Raw genomic sequence first — 17787 nt, 5'->3', positions numbered from 1 at the left:
TCGCTAAACGCGCCCGGACAGTGTAGAGTGAATTCGGCAACGCTAGAGTCTAAATAACACGGCGGGGAATCCCCGCGGAGGTGACCAGAGTCGCAGGGTTGCGCTTGCTGACTAGACTAGGGTTAAGGGGTTACAAAAAGCCATCGTTTCGGCGAAATTTTCAAACGAATTTCCTGTTCAAAGCTATTGATATTTTTCGAAACCAAAGCACATTGATGTCATCGCCTCTTGAAGATTAATGACTTCGAGTTGTAAAAAAATCGATAACTATCGGCAGAAAATTTGTTCACAAATTTGGAAAATTAGCGGCATTCTGTTACCCCTTCACCGAATTTTGACTCGTGCTAAATTAAATTTTACTTTTATTCCACCACTTTCTACTATACGATTCGCAATTTTTACCAGGTTCAACAGTAAATTTTGAGTGTTATGGGTCCTTGATCACTATCTTCCCACAGTAAAGAATAATTTAAAATTTTCTCCGTGCATGACCCCAAAAAGCCCAACAATTCGAAAAATTAATTGACGAAGCCATACTGATCCAGTTTGACCACATTGGAACTTTTGATTTCTTTTTCATTCCAATAAACGAACAAAAAACTGAAATTGATCGGAAACTTGTCGGTTCTACCCATAATGAGTCACACCCACCGCGAGAGTGAGGGGTCTCTGATTGTTCTTAAAAATCTTTCTGTCAATATAATTCTTTTTATTTGAATTGTACGTGGTACAGAAAGGTATGGAAGTCGAGTTTCACTCAACCCGATGACGCACGCTCGTCACACAGGTACGTCCTCCTTTCTCAACTGCCTTGCGGCAAATCCAACTGTTTCCGTGTCTGGGAAAATTGTCCGCGAAATCACTTCCAACCAGCGGTATTCAGCATTGGATGTTTCTCATGTTTTTTCAATCTAAAGTAAATGTCTCTCCCCCTTTCCACAATCCTTTCAAATAAATTGATCATCGAATTTATCTGCACGTGACTGTTATTTATGACAACATTATCTCAATGTAATGTGCGTACACACGTAAAAAAGGTAAATTGTATCGCGCTCTGTTTCTCCCAATGCCTCAAAGGGGGTCTTTCTCCCCCCCCCCCCCCCCCCCCCCCCCCCCCCCCCCCCCCCCCCCCCCCCCCCCCCCCCCCCCCCCCCCCNCACAATCCTTTCAAATAAATTGATCATCGAATTTATCTGCACGTGACTGTTATTTATGACAACATTATCTCAATGTAATGTGCGTACACACGTAAAAAAGGTAAATTGTATCGCGCTCTGTTTCTCCCAATGCCTCAAAGGGGGTCTTTCTCCCCCCCCCCACCCCCTCGCCCGACGGGTAGATTCTTACGTTTGTGTGTAGGCATATCACACTAGGCCGATTGTCTCGCGTTGGGCTCTAGGCACCGGCGGAGCGCGTCCACGGTTTACCATGGTCTTGACTGGCGTACGGAGGGGCAGAGGGGGGCTCTTGCACCGTAATGCGGGCCCCCGCGACCCACTTGTCGTCCGAGGGCCTACTTTGTTTCAAGAAATTATTAATAAAACAACCTGATGAATACACTCACCTTTAATCCTTTTGTCTCATTCGTACTTTTACTCGGTAATTATTCATTACATTTGTATGCTTCAGTTTCTAGGTGATAAATTACGGAATAAATTGGTCTACCAGGACTAATTTATTCGCCAAGTTTTTAGTTTCACTAATGGCATGTAAATTGAGCACGTTAACTCCTTCATTTTTGCTCAATAAAATTGAGAAAAAAGTTAAACGTGAGCTGGTAAACTGCGGTAACATTGACCTCTTTCTCCGTTTCATTCAAATATACGGTCCAAGCTTCGTACGAGGTACCACAGGGACTGGAGGGGAATAAAATTCCGAGAATTACGTGTCCCCCACTTTACTTGCGCTGAGAGGGGAACATATTTTAATTTTATATTCTTTGTACAAGATACTAGACGATTTCCAGTTTTGATGACCATTTGAATACGATTGATTAATAGGAATTGTTCTGCTTCAAAATAACGATTTAGAAACTCGGAATAAGTTAGCTTATTGTAATAGAAAGAAACTTAGTTTATGAAGAGGGACCTGCCACGGAAAATTGAGACTTTCATCAGAATTTTGGTTTTCATAAAAATTGGATTAAATTTTGTTTTGTTTTGTCTATTATGAGGGGTCTTGGGAAAAGAAATTCTAGACATTTCGAGCTAATGCGAAAAGTTCCTTGAAATTTCGAGAGACTTCAAGTAGTTTCTGAAAAATTCAAGGAAATGCATGGAGTTTCTAGAAATTTCGAGGAAATTCATCGATTTTCTGGGAAATTCGCGGGAATTCAAGAAGTTTCTAGAAAATTTACAGAAATGCAAGGAGCTTGTAGCAATTTCGAGGGCATTCTAGGATTTTCTAGAAAATTACAGAGAATTTACAGAGTTTCTAGAAAATTCAAGGGAATTTGAGAAGTTTCTAGAAAATTCGTGTGAATGCAAGAAGGTTCTAAAAAATTCCAAGGTATGCACAGAGTTTCTAGAAAATTCGAGGGAGCGCAAGGAGTTTCTAAGCAATTCGAAAGAGAAGGAAAGACCATAGACGTATCCACGTACAATTGCAGCTGTATCAAAGATACAGCCGCCTGCAATTTTTTTATTCACCGCAGCAAGTGCCCATTCGTTTTGAAATTCAATTGATGGGCAATTATGTTCTAGATCATAGCTCCATATATTTTCAATAATTTCGGCAATATATCAACTCCATTCCCATTCAATTCTAGCCCATTTGTCGAGTATCTTGTTCGGAGAATACGAAGCGAAAAACATTCACGCCAGAAAGTGAGGATATCACTCGGCACGGATTCAGGCCCAGTATCTTGTACGAAAGTATCTTGTACAAAAGTATCTTGTACATTGTCAGAATTTTTTTGATATTTAAGTAACAAATGCATTTGAATTTTCAATATTCGGAACTTGAATTAAATTTCAGATTAAATTGCTCATGGAATTCCTGATTCATCTTGGAAATTCAATAAAATTAAGTTTTTCGTGATGAATGATCATTGAATTTTCGATGATTTTCACACGTAACACGAAAATTAAGCATTACATTCAAGTGAATTTTCCAGAGATTACAAATTCAGAAGAAAAGTTGCCTGAATTTTCACGATTTTCAGTAATTTTCATCGTATGAACCTGAGAAACCAAATTTCATTGAATATTCAAGAAAATTGACTGATTTATCAATAACGAGATCAACGGAAATTCCATGTAAATTATTCGTTATTGAACATTTCAATTTCTAACAGTGTACGGAGACTGGGCTGCATCAGTCAACTTGTTAATGCTCGAGTTCACTATTTTTGTATTTTATAATCACAGGTTTAGGCCTGGCATATTGAATTGATTGAATACTGCAGATTATCATACGAACGGAAAAAGGAGAGTCAAGCCAACGAAAGCCGTCTCTTCCCACCTGACCCATTTCTCCGCATACCTCAAATGCCTCAAAAATTTAATAACAAAACCACCTCAACACTGTTTACTCCTATTGCTTCGTCCCTGCAATCATAACTATCTGCTACTTCATGCATCAACGGTTAGACTCAAAATCCAACAAAAATAAAGGGAATAACGAAATTCCTCTGGAAACTGTTCGGTGGAACGTGACCCGTTTCCTACGTGTCCTTGACCGAGGTGCGGCTCGCCAGTGCCTTTAGAACGGAACCAGAGGACGAGGGGAGCTAAATGGAGAATCCAAGTGGGGACTCAAGTGGGGGCACGACACCGTTAAACGGGAACCTGCTGGCAGGCGGATCGCAAACCAACACTTTGCGTAGGTCTACCATCAAACCTCTTCATCTCAACGATTTTTCATGCCTCTTTTTCATTTCAATCTTTCTCCTCCACTTCTCGTTCTCCATGGATTTGGCTCTTCTCAGACAACTCGAATAAATTCCATTGGGAATTCTTCCCATCCAAATTTCAGCCAACAGAATTGCACAGTTCGTCCCATTTTATATAGTCAACGCGGTATTTTACTGATAATTTTTGATAATTCCACTGGTAATTTTTTGTGTTGATATATATACGAAATACAAAAGATTTCCTGGTCGAGTGAGCTCCTCGTTGGAACTGACAGATGGATTTTGTCTCACGCAGAAAGAAATTCTTTAGAATAATTCGAGTGCGAATATAGGAAACAATCACATTCTATTGTTTATGAAAAATCCTAGTGCTGTTAACGAGGGGCTACACTGAGAAAAAAATATATTTTTGCCAAATATCTATTTACTTGAGAGAGGCATTTACTTTTTTAAAGTTGAATTTCTTTATCCGAGTTATTCCCAGACAAGCCTGATTAGGTTTCAATTATGACAATCATGTTGCTCTAGAGGAAGACTATGCTGTACATGACCTTCGATGAACTCCTTTAATAATTATTCATTTTTCCTAAATTTCTTATTTTCTAGGGGAAAGAATTTTGATTAATTTTTCATTGTTGATAATTATTGAGGGAGCTCACTCAAGATCACAGCTAACATGATCATCTTCTAGAGCAATATAATTGTCACAATTGAAGCCTAATGAGAATTGACCGGGAATGACTCGGCAGGAGAAACATGAAATTGAGAAAATAAATACTTCTCTCAAGTAAATGGATATTTGGCAAAAATAATTTTTTTTCTCAGTGTACTCACTCCCGAAATCACGGCGCCACTCTGGCATGAAATCATTCTGAAAACACTCCGAAATCCTGTGAAATCACCAAAATCACTGAAATCAACTGATCTCAGCTCGCCAAAATCATTTTCGAAATCATCTCCGAAATCACGTGAAATCGCCTGAAATGAATGAAATCACCGAAATCAGTGGCACACTGGCGTAGTGCGAACCGTGCACGTAATTCGTGATTTTGAAATTGACAGTCCTGTCAACGATGATAATAAAATGCCGTACTCACTGCCATAGTAAACTGATTCGCGGAGTGGAATCAAAAGAATCCGTCATTGCCAGTTTTGATTTTCATACTCTAACACAACCCGTTTTGCCCCACCTCTATTGATTATTAACTTTATTTTTCTGAAATCGCTGATTTCGAATTAATGAAATCATTCGAAATCATGAAATCACCTCCCGTGACGCTCGAAATCACCGAAATCATTTTATCTGAAATCATGGTATCACACAATTATGGAGTGAGTAGCCCCTCGGCTGTTAAGGTAAAATTTCTAGCGATTTCAGTGAAAAGTTCATTTACACACGGGAAAAATTAAAATGCTACTCAATAAAATTTCCCGTGCCAACACTTGAATTTTCCTTTGGCCATGACTTTGCGTCTTTTTTCACGTACTAACACTAGAATTTTTCTAGAAAATTTCTCTCCGTATATAGTGCAATCCTCTCGGTCGGTTTTCAGGGTAAAAAGTCACGAGTGCGAAGCACGACTTTTTAAAGCTCTCGTGGTATTATATACGGGAATTTTTGCCATCCAAAATTCACCCAATAGAATTGCACTATTCGACTGTTATTTTTTATAGTCAACACGGTATTCAATTGATAATTTTTGATAATTCTATTGGTAATTTTTCATGTTGATATATATATGAAAAACAGAAGATTTCACACAGAAAGAAATTCTTTAGAATAATTCGACTTCGAATACAGGAAAAAATCACAATCGACCGTTTATGAAAAATTCTAGTGCTGTTAATTTGAAATTTCTGGCGATTTCAGTGAAAAATTCATTTAAGTACGAGAAAAATCAACCTGCTACCCAATGAAATTTCCAGTGTCAGCACTGGAATTTTTCCCTAGCCATCACTTGGCGCCCTTTTCCACGTGCTAGCACTCGATTTTCTTTAGAAAATTTCTCTCCGTGCATAGTGCAATCCTCTCGGTCGAAGGATAAAAAAACTCGTGCTTCGCACTCGTGATTTTTTACCCTGAAAACCTTGACTCCTGCGTTTGTTTGCAACGAACCTATCGGAAAAAACCCGATAATTCTGAAGCTCTCGTGGTATTACATACGAATATCTTACCGCAGAATGGTACCCCCTCGGGCGTCCAGGTACCATCATTCTGGCACCGACGTCTCGCTGGGCCGAGCAGTTCAAAGCCTCTTTCGCAGGAGTAAATAGCAACAGTGCCAATTGGAAACGTCGTATCCTTGATCAAGGCCTCCTCTTCATCGAGCACTTCGTCGAGGCCGCCGTCGGTAAAGCGAATGGTACTGTGTGCCGGTGCACCCGGGTATCCACATCCTGAAGAATGACTCCCTGTAATACGAAATAATATGTAATTAGTATTATCAACGGAAAATCTCGGTGTAACATCCTCTTCTTCACGCAATTGTTACTCTCTCGCTCTTGCGAGAGCTCGAGGTGCATCAGAGGTGATGGGTTCTGGTGTGAAATTTTATTTGAGTTTTTAAAAATAGGGTGATGGAGAGATTGCGAAGAGCATGATGGACAGATAAAAATAATGAAAAAGAGGGGAAGAAATTTATTGCCACAGTTTCCCTCTTTTTTTTCTCCTAGAATTTCTCAGAGAGCAGATTCGCTAGTGAATCCGAGTTTCTTCCAATGTTTGTTGATGAAATTTTTCCACGTGTTCGAGGCTCTGACCACCGTAGATCACTCGATAAACGAGTTAATGGAAAATTCACCGTTAATGTACATTCAGGGATCGTTTGTTTCGTTCTGCGTGCCGAGCATTCGACTTTCAAAGTAATTAACAAGCTGCAGTGGTGAGACGTCTATCAAAACCTGCCCCTGTACGCACATCGTCGATTTCATTAATCGTTTAATGCTCATTATCATAATTTTTTCCATACTGTCGGATCAATAGGAATTTTAATTGTTCTCGGGGTTATTGCTATTGTTTGGAGGTAGATTGTGGATGGAATAATGGAATAGTGGTGTCTTCAATCACCTGCGCAAAAATTCTTGAGGAGTACGAAGGTGTAAGCTGTGCGTGCCTGGCTAACGGGTTCTGCCACCCAACTATTTTATAATTAACATATCAATGTACGTGAATACGCGCGTGTAAACGACCGGGAATTATTCGTGACTAAATTCTATAGGGAAATTAGAAATGGTGATGATGATGATGAAGAGAGTTATGTGAATTATTCTTAAAATGTCCTTGGAATTATTCATTTTCTAGAGAAATATTAGAAGACACTTTTTTGAGGAATTTAATTTTTTACTAACTAGGTCATGTGACATATATTTTCGGAGGTATCTGTCGATTTTTTCAATACCTGTCGGAAAAGTTCACTTTTCATCACTCATGCGTAAAGCGAAATTTTAAATCTCACTGTTCACACATCGTGATGAAAAATAGTGTTCGATACTCGTGGGAAAAGTGTTCTTCAAGCATTGGGGGGGTAGCACTCGCCTTCGGCGAGCGCTACACATGTCTCACGGGTCAAAGAAACCTTTTGCGGACTCATATCGAAATATACTATTTCATCACGCTGTGACGAAAAGAGAACTTTTCGGCACGCTCCGCGTGCCTAAAAGTCCACTTTCCGGCACATTGTGATGAAAAATATTGTTCGTAACTCGTGAAAAAATGTTTTTTGCACTCGTTACGAAATATACTATTATGCCACTCATGCCTGAAACCGGCTGGATTACACACTCGACGCTTCGCCTCTCGTGTCTAATTCAGCCGGTTTCAGGCTTCGTGACATAAAATTTTATTCAGTACTTGTTGGGGAATTTCGTCCTTAACGTGTGTGGTTACATCACTCGCCTTCGGCTCATGCTGTAAACCCCACACACGTTAAAGACGAAATTGCCCCACACGTGCTGAAATATACTATTTTGACACTGCTGCTACGTTCACCTCGTGTCGAAAAGTGCCTTTTCGTTTACTCGTAAATGAAAAGTAAAAAATCGTAAACGAAGTCTTTTCGTTTACTAGTAAACGAAAAGAGGCACCAGTTCGCCACTCGCTGAACGTAACATCACTGTCAAAAACTGACAGTGACAGTATTGTTCGACACATCTGAGACGGGAATTTTCACGAGTGTGAAGTTGGCGGCCCGAGGGGAAGCCGAGGACTGCCAATCACACGAGCTAGTATATTTTGTGAAATAATATATTTCGATACGAGTGAAACGGAATTTTTACAAGTGTGAGGTTGGCGGCCCGAGGCGAAACCGAGGGCTCATTTCAATACGAGATGAATAGCATTAGTAGCATTAGTGTCAAAATAGTATATTGCGATACGATTGAGATGGAATTTTTCCGAGTGTGAAGTTCTGCCAATCACACGAGTTAAAAATTCCTGTCTCATATGTCTCGAACAATATTTTTTGAGTGATGTTACGTCCAGCGAGTGCCAAACGATACCTTTTTCGCTTACAAGTAAACGAAAAAACTTCATTTACGAGCAAACGAAAAGACACATTTCGGCACGAGGTGAACCTAGCAGCAGTCTGAAAATACTATTTTGTGACACCTGTTTGAAAAATGCACTTTTCGAAACACTTTAGTGTAACGCGTTTAGCGTTCGAAACGCGTTGTTTCCCGTACGGCGTAAAGATCACGGGCATGCGTAAAGTGAACTTTCACTTTTTGTAGTACGCTGCGCGTACTACAAAGCCGCTCACGAACTTTGTAACAAAAAATTGGATGTGTTACACATGCGCGTGAAAAAGTGCACGTTACGCACTAGTGATACAATATACTATTTTAAGGCGGTTTGTCTGGTCTAAAGTGTTTGTTTTCCGTACGACATGCGTAATGTTCAGAGCTCCAACTCCACTAAAAGCAGAAGTGTTACAGCGCTTCACATTTTGTGACCTCACCCGATATTATTGGATAGAATTTTGGAGTAGATAGGAGGGGAACCAGGTTGATTATCGATATTAGTTTACGGGAAAATCTACTAAAAACCGGAAACCGAACCCGGGACTCCAATTTAGGGGAAAAAATCCGGGAATTCCCAAATTTTGAGCAGCAGGAAGACGATAACTTCTTGACTGGGAAATTATCGTCTTCCCAATTGTAAAATTATCGACATCTGCTGCTCATAATTTTGGGATTTCATTGACTTTTCCGTGAATTTCTCAATTTCATCGTTTTTCCCCCTAAATCGAATGTCGCTCGCCCAAAAATTACAACTTGACTCTCCATGAAATTCCAATTTTGTTCTATCAGTGTACTCTGATTTCATATTTTAGGAATAACATTTTATGTGAACTTTCCTAAATTTTTTCAATCAAAAAATAAATATTCAGTACCGAATGACGCAGATTTTTCAATTTATCGAAAATTTAAAAGTGTCTTTCCCTGAACTTTTCCGATTTCTATTGATTTTTACGGAATATATGAACTGAAATTTATAATTTCCATTAATTTCCTCATCAAATTGTGAATTTTTAATAACGAAAATGACCTATTTCAAAATGTCAGTAGGAAGTGTCGCTTGATAAAAATTACGAAGAAGTATACCGGAAGTTTAATACAAAGTTTTGATAGTGTACCAAATTCCTTATTCTCGAACAATCACCAGGAATACCCAAAATTTTTGGAGCATACCATCAAATTTTCATGAAGTGACAGCGGCCCTTGGTCCTAACCAGGGTATCCATGGCTCGAAGATCCCTATCGGATCCCTTGAGTCCATTGTCCCTCCTAATTACTCATAATTAATCGTCACGTCCCGAGAAAGCCTGAGATTGTACCCAAACGATAAGACAAATTTTGCCATTAGATACCCAGTCAGCCGTTAGTTCGTAGGACAAAGTGGGCCAGTAGGTTGTCGTCTGACTCCAAAAATTAACAGTTATACATACACTCACACACATGAAATGGAATGATAATCAAAACGACAGTGATTTCGGGAGGGCTCTGGGCCAGAACAAGTAAGGGTAATGGCACCAATTACAAAAGAAATTGAAGATTTTAAAAAAGTGGATAATCAGGACAAAAGTTGTAGGGGATGTGGCCCGCACATATTACCTGAGACCGGACGAGCCACCGATACTAGTCAGATTAATTCGAGCATGCGTGTTTACTGCCGTTAGAAAACCGGCGGTGGAATCGTGGGAAATTGGCCAGAAGTTGAGTTTGCGCTTTCTTTTTCAATGAAAACATTGTGTTCACCTGTTTTTTTTCTTTACCACCGAGGGATCATAAAAGAATTTCAAATAAAGAATGGAAACAATGCCTGCCTCGTATTAAAGTAATGAAACACGAGAAGACTCAATTAAGCAAGAAACATGTTTAACGTAAATTAGAGAATAATTAATTTTCATGAGTGAGAGAAACAAACGTTTGCAATCCCAGAGAAATTGCATCCGGTACTTTGCGATTATTAAACATTGATCATGTTCGTCTTATCGCGCGTTGCAGCATTACACATGTGCAATTGCAATAGAGGAAACTCATCAAATCTCTTTTGAAATTGGTAAGAACCTACTTTATCAAAACCAGGGATTACCCAGAGTTATGGGAAATTGTGGATTATACAAGGCAGTCGATCCTGTGGTCTTGTGGTCAAGTGAACATGAATTCAATCTGCTCTGAGTGTCGAGCCACAGATCTTCTTCAAGGCTAATTGATTGTAAGTAAATTAAAAAAAAAAACACGAGAAGACAGACCCTCCAAGTAGTTTTTCAGATTAATTGGTTAATTTCTTAGATTAACTGGTTCTCTCAATCGACAGAACCAATAATTTAATCGACCGAAATTGAAAAATGTTCTCCACCGATGGATTAGTATTGATTACATTCCCTCCCCTGGCAATGTCTAAAAACAATTTTACCAAGAGCAGAAAATTACCTTTTGCCAGGAAGACGACAAGTAGAATCCCAATTAATCCCCCGTGTGGTACCATTGTCACTTAAATTAATAGCAACTAATCCTAAAGTATCCTCCAACAATTGCCACAAACTAATTCACTAAATTAAAAAAATCCAGCTTCAAAATAAAAACCCGAACTTATTAGTCGAGAACATGACGAAAGATGCTGCAAATGTTCTCTCACAATTCAAACTCGAGAAACCGGGGTAAATAACGCTATACTCGTAAGTGGTTTCCAGCCGCGAGTGATTGTAAAACGAGCGTTGATCGAGTACTGAAGCCCGTGTATTCGAGGCAGGAAGTCATATTCCAGGTGTTGGATCGTTGTCGAGCTGTGAACCCCCACCTGTTGTGTTTTCAACTCCCTGACTGGGGTAGAGTTTGTTGGAGTTAAGCCACCAACAGTGTCTCCTGCTCGTACTAATGCCTTGTAAATAGCGGTTGAGAAAGGAGAGGAAGAAGCAACGATGAAATGGTGTTGGTGGTGGGAGAGAGAGTTTTAAAATGAGAGGATATAGCAAACTTCTATAACGTCGTCGAGAGGCGCCGCGTCATCGTCCTCTCCATGTCTTTCCTTAGCATTTCCCTCCAATCGTACCAGCCAGAAGCGACCAGAAGTAGGCACACTGGAATTCAGGCCATGCACGAAGAGCTAAAAGTATATCCACAGCCACCTGGAGAGTGTGGGCCTTATGTACGTTCACGATTCACTCACGGAAATTCCAGCTGAATCCTCACAGCCGCTAACTATCGTATTTTTACTCGCTAATTCTTGTTTATTCTTCGACGGATAATTGGATGCCATTATCTTCCCCCAATTCTCGTGGTCTTTATGGATTTTTCCTTGTGGTTTAAAGCCCCCTTTAATGGTACATTTGATTGTTCAAATGACGCTGCTTTCTCCACTCAATGCTTTCCTTTTATTCAACTTCGGAGTTCGAATGCATTTGTCGCTCCTTTGGAGAACAATTCCAACTTTCCCCTCTATCCAGTTTTTTCCGGACATGTCGCACTCTGCGTTAGTGTCATTTTGGTAATTGGGAAATTGCATTAAGCTCTATTTTTTCTAATTCTCGTATTTATGCATTCCTCATAACGTATGGATGGCTAATCGGCGAAAATTATGGAGAAATATTGCCTAGATGTCTTATGAGAGTTAATTGAAAATCAGTCGTTTTCGAGACCAATTTTTCGGTCGACATCACGAAGACGGTGAGGTAACGCTTCAGTGGTTAAGTGTGAAGAGAGTGGGGAGTTGTCGTCCTCCATTGGCCGAGGCGTACCTCAAGATTAGGTGAGGTCTGCTCGAGCCATTCTGTGATTGGTCCAGCGCTCAACCGTCTCTGTGACGTCATTAGCGATTTCAAAGCGTTTGAAATCTTCGACTTTTAACAATTAATTATTGATTAATGAGCAATATTTCGAACGTTTGTGAATGAAAAATGAATTCAGTAGCGAAGTGGTAAAAGGAAACAAGTCAATGTTGACTATTGACCAGTTTTGAATCAATATCTTGGAATCTAAAGGAGATAGCAAAATTTTTATAATAACCTTTTTTGTGGAGCCGATTGAGTGCTACAACAAATGTGATTACGAAAATTTCGATATCTCCCTTAGATTCCGAAATATTCCTCAAAAACTCAACTAGGAGATAAATCGACTTATCTCCGTTTACCATTTCACTACTGAATTATTCAGGTCCCAAAGTTGACATCAGAAAATTGAAAAAAAAAATTCATGTCAGTTCCCTTGAAATCAACTTAATTACAATTGACTGGCTAACCGGAAAAATTAAAAAAAAAATTGACTTTGTCAATTGAAGTGTCTAAAGAATTATAGTAGGTTTTAGAATAAATATTTCCTGAAATTCCTAAAGAAAACAAATAATTTCGAACAGATAGATTATTCTCTCCCATGTTAACTGAAATTGCCCATCACGCGACGTTGCCGGAAACAAACTAAACGCGCCCGGACAGTGTAGAGTGAATTCGGCAACGCTAGAGCCTAAATAACACGGCGGGGAATCCCCGCGGAGGTGACCAGAGTCGCAGGGTCGCATTGTGACCAGACTAGAGTTGAGAATGAGTGCTTCACTACACATTGAATTTATATGAACACCTCATAAGTGAAATCAGTAGCGGAGTGGTAAAACGGTTTAAGTCGACTCACCTCCCAGTTGAGTTTTTCAGCAATATTTCCGAATCTAAGGGATCTATCGAAATTTTCCTAATCACGTTTGTTGCAGCTCTCAATTAGCTCTATGAAAAAGGTTTTAACAAAAATTTTGCTATCTCCCTTGGATTCCGAGATATTCATTGAAAAATGGCCAATAGTCAAAATTGACTTGAACCGATTTACCACTTCGCTACAGATTTCACTTCTCGTTATAACGAGAAGAAAAGCTCATTTACAGCAAAACTTGTACATGTTAATACGTAAAAGTTCGTAGTATGTTTTTTTTCGCTGTAGAAAAATTTGTACACATTTGTTCATAAAAATTTAGCAGATTTTTTTTCCGAGTTTTCTCTTTTTTTCGTGTTAGACGTACAGGATTTATTAAGAGTTGTATTCGTGCAATAACACCCTAAATAGAGTAAAGAATAATAAAATAATAATATTAGCTAATTATCGTCAGATTTGAGTTAGGATTTGCTTCGTGGAGCTGGGGGTCTTATTTCAATTACGCGGAATGTTGAAGACCTGTCAATGGGGGGCGATTTATTAATATTCGATGGGGATAACAGTTTCGAACGTTGACCGTTTGTTAAATTACTTCCGTAACTTATGCTGCACGCGATATGCACTTGAGGAAAATTGTGACATTTTTTGAGATGATTTTTTTAGAGCGCGAGGAACTGGGTTTATGTGTACGTGATTGTCAACGAATTGTCGATGGGAAAAAATTGAGGGAACTGTTAGATTCACATATGGAGTCAATTCACTCAATTTAACAATGCAAAACACTCGCGTGACACATTCATAAAACTACCTTCATAAATTCTACGTGCCTTCCTTCTTGCTGTGTACGAATATGGAAGAGCAGATATACCACTTCGTCATATATTCCAAATTTAACGGTACAAAAACCCATAGCAAATCACGACGATTGTTTCGAGTTGTTTTTTATGTATTCGACCATTAGGATACAACTGGTATTTAGGAGATGTGTTATTGTGGTGGACTCATTCGGGAATGATGTACGTCATGTGGGTAGAAAGTTTTTCGGGTGATCCCTGGGTGAGACCAGGTAGATACTCTCGATGATTCACGGCGATCCCCGGGTCAAGGCCCGAAAAAGGTTTAGTGAGTAAGCAGGGTACTAGGTAAATGACACAGTTGACGTTGATGCTGAGTTAGAAAGGCGTTTCAATCAATTGCAAACGAATAAACAAAAAAATTAATTGCGGGGTTTTCTGGAATGCTTCAATTTTCTTGGGATGATTTACTTCGACTTTTACTCGGGGTTTACTGCGGGGATAATGAAATATTCATTCGAGTGTTCGTGGGGGTTCTCACGTCAGCGAAGGAGGATGATTTGGGATGAGGATGTGGAGACGGTTAATTAAACTTTTAATTGCAACCGCAGACGTTCAAGGAGATTGGCGAAAATTTTATTCAGGTGAAGTGAGTTTCGACCCTGGATACGTCGCTTTCAACGGGCAGTTTCTTCTGGCTGTAAATTGCCGGCTCGGATAATTCGAGTTTTCTTCCGGAGAAAAATTATGGAGTTATAAAAATTCATATGCTTGAGGATATTTTCAAGTTAATTCGGGGGGAGATTAACTTAAGGTCATAATTCTCGGATCGTTAAAATAAAATGAAAAACAAGTGGGAAATTGCGGTCGTCGCAAAATAGTCAATATAAATTTGATGAGGCAAAATCAATTGGAATCGACATTTTTGCGGCTTTTTAACGTATCCTATTATAGATGAAAATTCGCTCAATAAGTCCCTACACGGACAAAAAAATTTAATAGAAAAACTTATCGAATTCGTTAGACAATTCTATTGAATTTCTATTGAACTGTTGTATTAGTTTTTGGCCGATTTTATTGAAATGTTCAATAGAAAATATTCAGTAGAAAAAGTCAATAGAATTCAATTTTTCTATGTAACTTATTCTATTGAGATTTTTTTCTATAGAATTTCCTCGGCTCAAATTTTCCAAGTTTTTTCGTTTGATTTTCTTGATGAGAAGAAGAGAAAAATAGAATGAAAAAAAAACTTAGAAAATTTGAGTCGAGCAAATTCTATAGAAAATATTTGAAAAGAATAAGTTATATAGAAAAATCGAATTCTGTTGACTTTTTCTATTGAATTTTTTCTATTGAACATGTCAATAGCATCAGCCAAAAACTAATAGAAAGTTTAATAGAAATTCAATAGAATTTTCTAACGAATTCGATAGGTTTTTCTATTACATTTTTTCGTGCCTGTAGTTCTAACGAGAACTTGAATTTGACCACGGTCTCCCCTGAAGGAAATTGTAATCCTCATGTTCTAATTACCCGATTTACATATTGATTTCTACTAAATTGTAATATACCATCCCAATTATACCTAGTGCCATCTGAATTCCACACTGTACATTTAAAATTTGTAAATGATTAATTTATGATGTGCAATTCGGCATGTATAATTCAAGCTGCATTGGCATGACTTTTCGAATTGCAGACAGAAAAAGGAACATTCACCAGTTTAAATTGTTCAATGTAGAATTCAGATCACAATCGAGAAAATTTTACAGAAAAATCTAACCCATTCACTACAAAATTCTATTGGATTGCTATTGGAGTTCTTGGAAATTATAATATAAATTATATTAGTTCTTAGCCGATTCTATTGAAAAATTCCGCATCTTTTCTACGCGTTCCTTCTAATAGAAAGTAGTCAATAAGAACTATTTTATAGGCGAAAAGACCACTGTAATTTTCCTCTCTAAAACCAATTCTAGAATCAAAGGGAAAAATCGAGTTCGGGGGAAGCTATAACCCCCGTTTGGCCTATGCCTCGCGTGTTAGAAGCCCGAATTTCAGTATTTATTATCTCCTAAACTGTGTACACGTATAAAAAAATTCAATAAAAAACCTCAGCGTATTTCCTAAAAATTTTTATTGAAATTCTATTTTTTTTTGCGCAAATTCTTTGATATATTTGATAGGAAAAAGTTAATTCATTTCGATTTTGCTGTTTGACATTTTCTCTTCAGATTTTTTCTATTAACATTATTGGGCACGGATTTTCTCAGTTTTTTCCGCTATATTTTATTTTGTTGTGCATTACAGTTGTTGTGCATTATTTGATTTTTCTGTATGAAATTTAGTAATTTTTTTCTAATACAAAGAACAATTCTTTCCCTTCGTGACGAGCCTGAGCTCAATTGATGAATTTGTTTCTGAGTTGTGAATAATTTAAAAAAAGTCTAAAGTGTCCATTTTACCCCACCCTCCCCTATATCATGAACTGTTCAAGGGATCCTAAGGCCCAGTGAACACTAAAATTTCTCCCCTTAATCACATTAGTTATTATTTATTATAATTAAAAATAATTTAAATTCATTATTTTATTTATTATTTATTATATTCATTATAATGTAAATTTATCCCCTTAATGCAAATAATCCAAGGGGTAAAAAATGAAAGAATTAAATTTTTTCATTTGATAATTCTTCCGAGACAATGCTACGCAGATGTTAACAACTTATTTCCCTCGAACAATTTTCAAATTCCAGATGGCAGAATCTCCCGGCTCACCCCGATATTCAGATCCGATCAATTAGCCCCTCATGTATAGATATTCCAAATTTTTATTTTTTTCCTCATTGAAGTAGTTTTGAAGATAATTGCGACCTAATTAAAAACATTTGCTAGTTAGTACTTTTTTTAAAATAAATTTTTGAAAAATCACTCCTGACAAAAAGGCGTTAACCCCTCTATTTCATTATTTCCAAAAAAATTTATCACCAATCGGTAGCAAATTGTTTGAAGATTTTTGCGAGTTAAGAAAAAATCGTCAATGCACTCCTATTATTGTGCAAATCAACAATTCCAATTTCAACTGAAAACCAGAGTTGATTACCAGAGTTTGTAGCAGAGCTGTCAGACAAGATATGAATGTTTTTTTGGCTCAAATGAAAGAGCGGGTCGAGAAATGGCGTGCAGAAGTCTTTAAAGATGACAAATCTCTCTAAAGATGATGTCTGTTTTCAATTGAAAAGCGCAATTGTGACAACATTTTCCAGTGGGTTCTAGGAGTCTCCCCTGGTTCAACACCATCTTTAGAGGTCCTAGCACGCCATTTCTCGACCCGCTCTTTCATTTGAGCCCAAAAAAACATTCATATCTTGTCTGACATCTCTGTTACAAACTCTGGTCATCAACTCTGGTTTTCAGTTGAAATTGGAATTGTTAATTTACACAATAATAGGATTGCATTGACGATTTTTTCTTAACTCACAAAAATCTTCAAACAATTTGCTATCGATTGGTCATAAAATTTTTGGGAAATAATGAAATAGAGGGGATCACGCCTTTTTTTTCAGAGGTGATTTTTCAAAAAGTTATTTTAAAAAAAGTACTAACTAGCAAATATTTTTTATTAGCTCGCAATTATCTTCAAAACTACTTCAATGAGGAAAAAAATAAAAATTTGGAATATCTATACATGAGGGGCTAATTGATCGGATCTCGATGGGTGCCCCAAGTAGCAAACCTTGCGAAAGATATCTGAAAGTATACCAAAAAGGCAGACTAATGTCCGTCCAAAAGGTATCTTGCAGTCATACGATAACTTTTAGTCAACTTCTAGGTAACTTCTAGACACAAGTTACCTTTTTGGACAGACATTAGACAGCCTTTTTGGTATACTTGCAGATACCCTCCAGAACTGTGCTGCTTCTCCAAACTTCAGACCTCTCTTACCCCCAAGTGTCTCCCCCTATCGCCCCCACGCACCAACTACCCAACTCCCCGCTCATCCGC

Source organism: Diachasma alloeum, unplaced genomic scaffold, assembly GCF_001412515.2.
Source record: "Diachasma alloeum isolate Michigan unplaced genomic scaffold, Dall2.0 Dall_scaffold_00336, whole genome shotgun sequence".
Lineage (NCBI taxonomy): Eukaryota > Metazoa > Arthropoda > Insecta > Hymenoptera > Braconidae > Diachasma > Diachasma alloeum.
Note: the sequence above shows the minus strand (reverse complement) of the source record.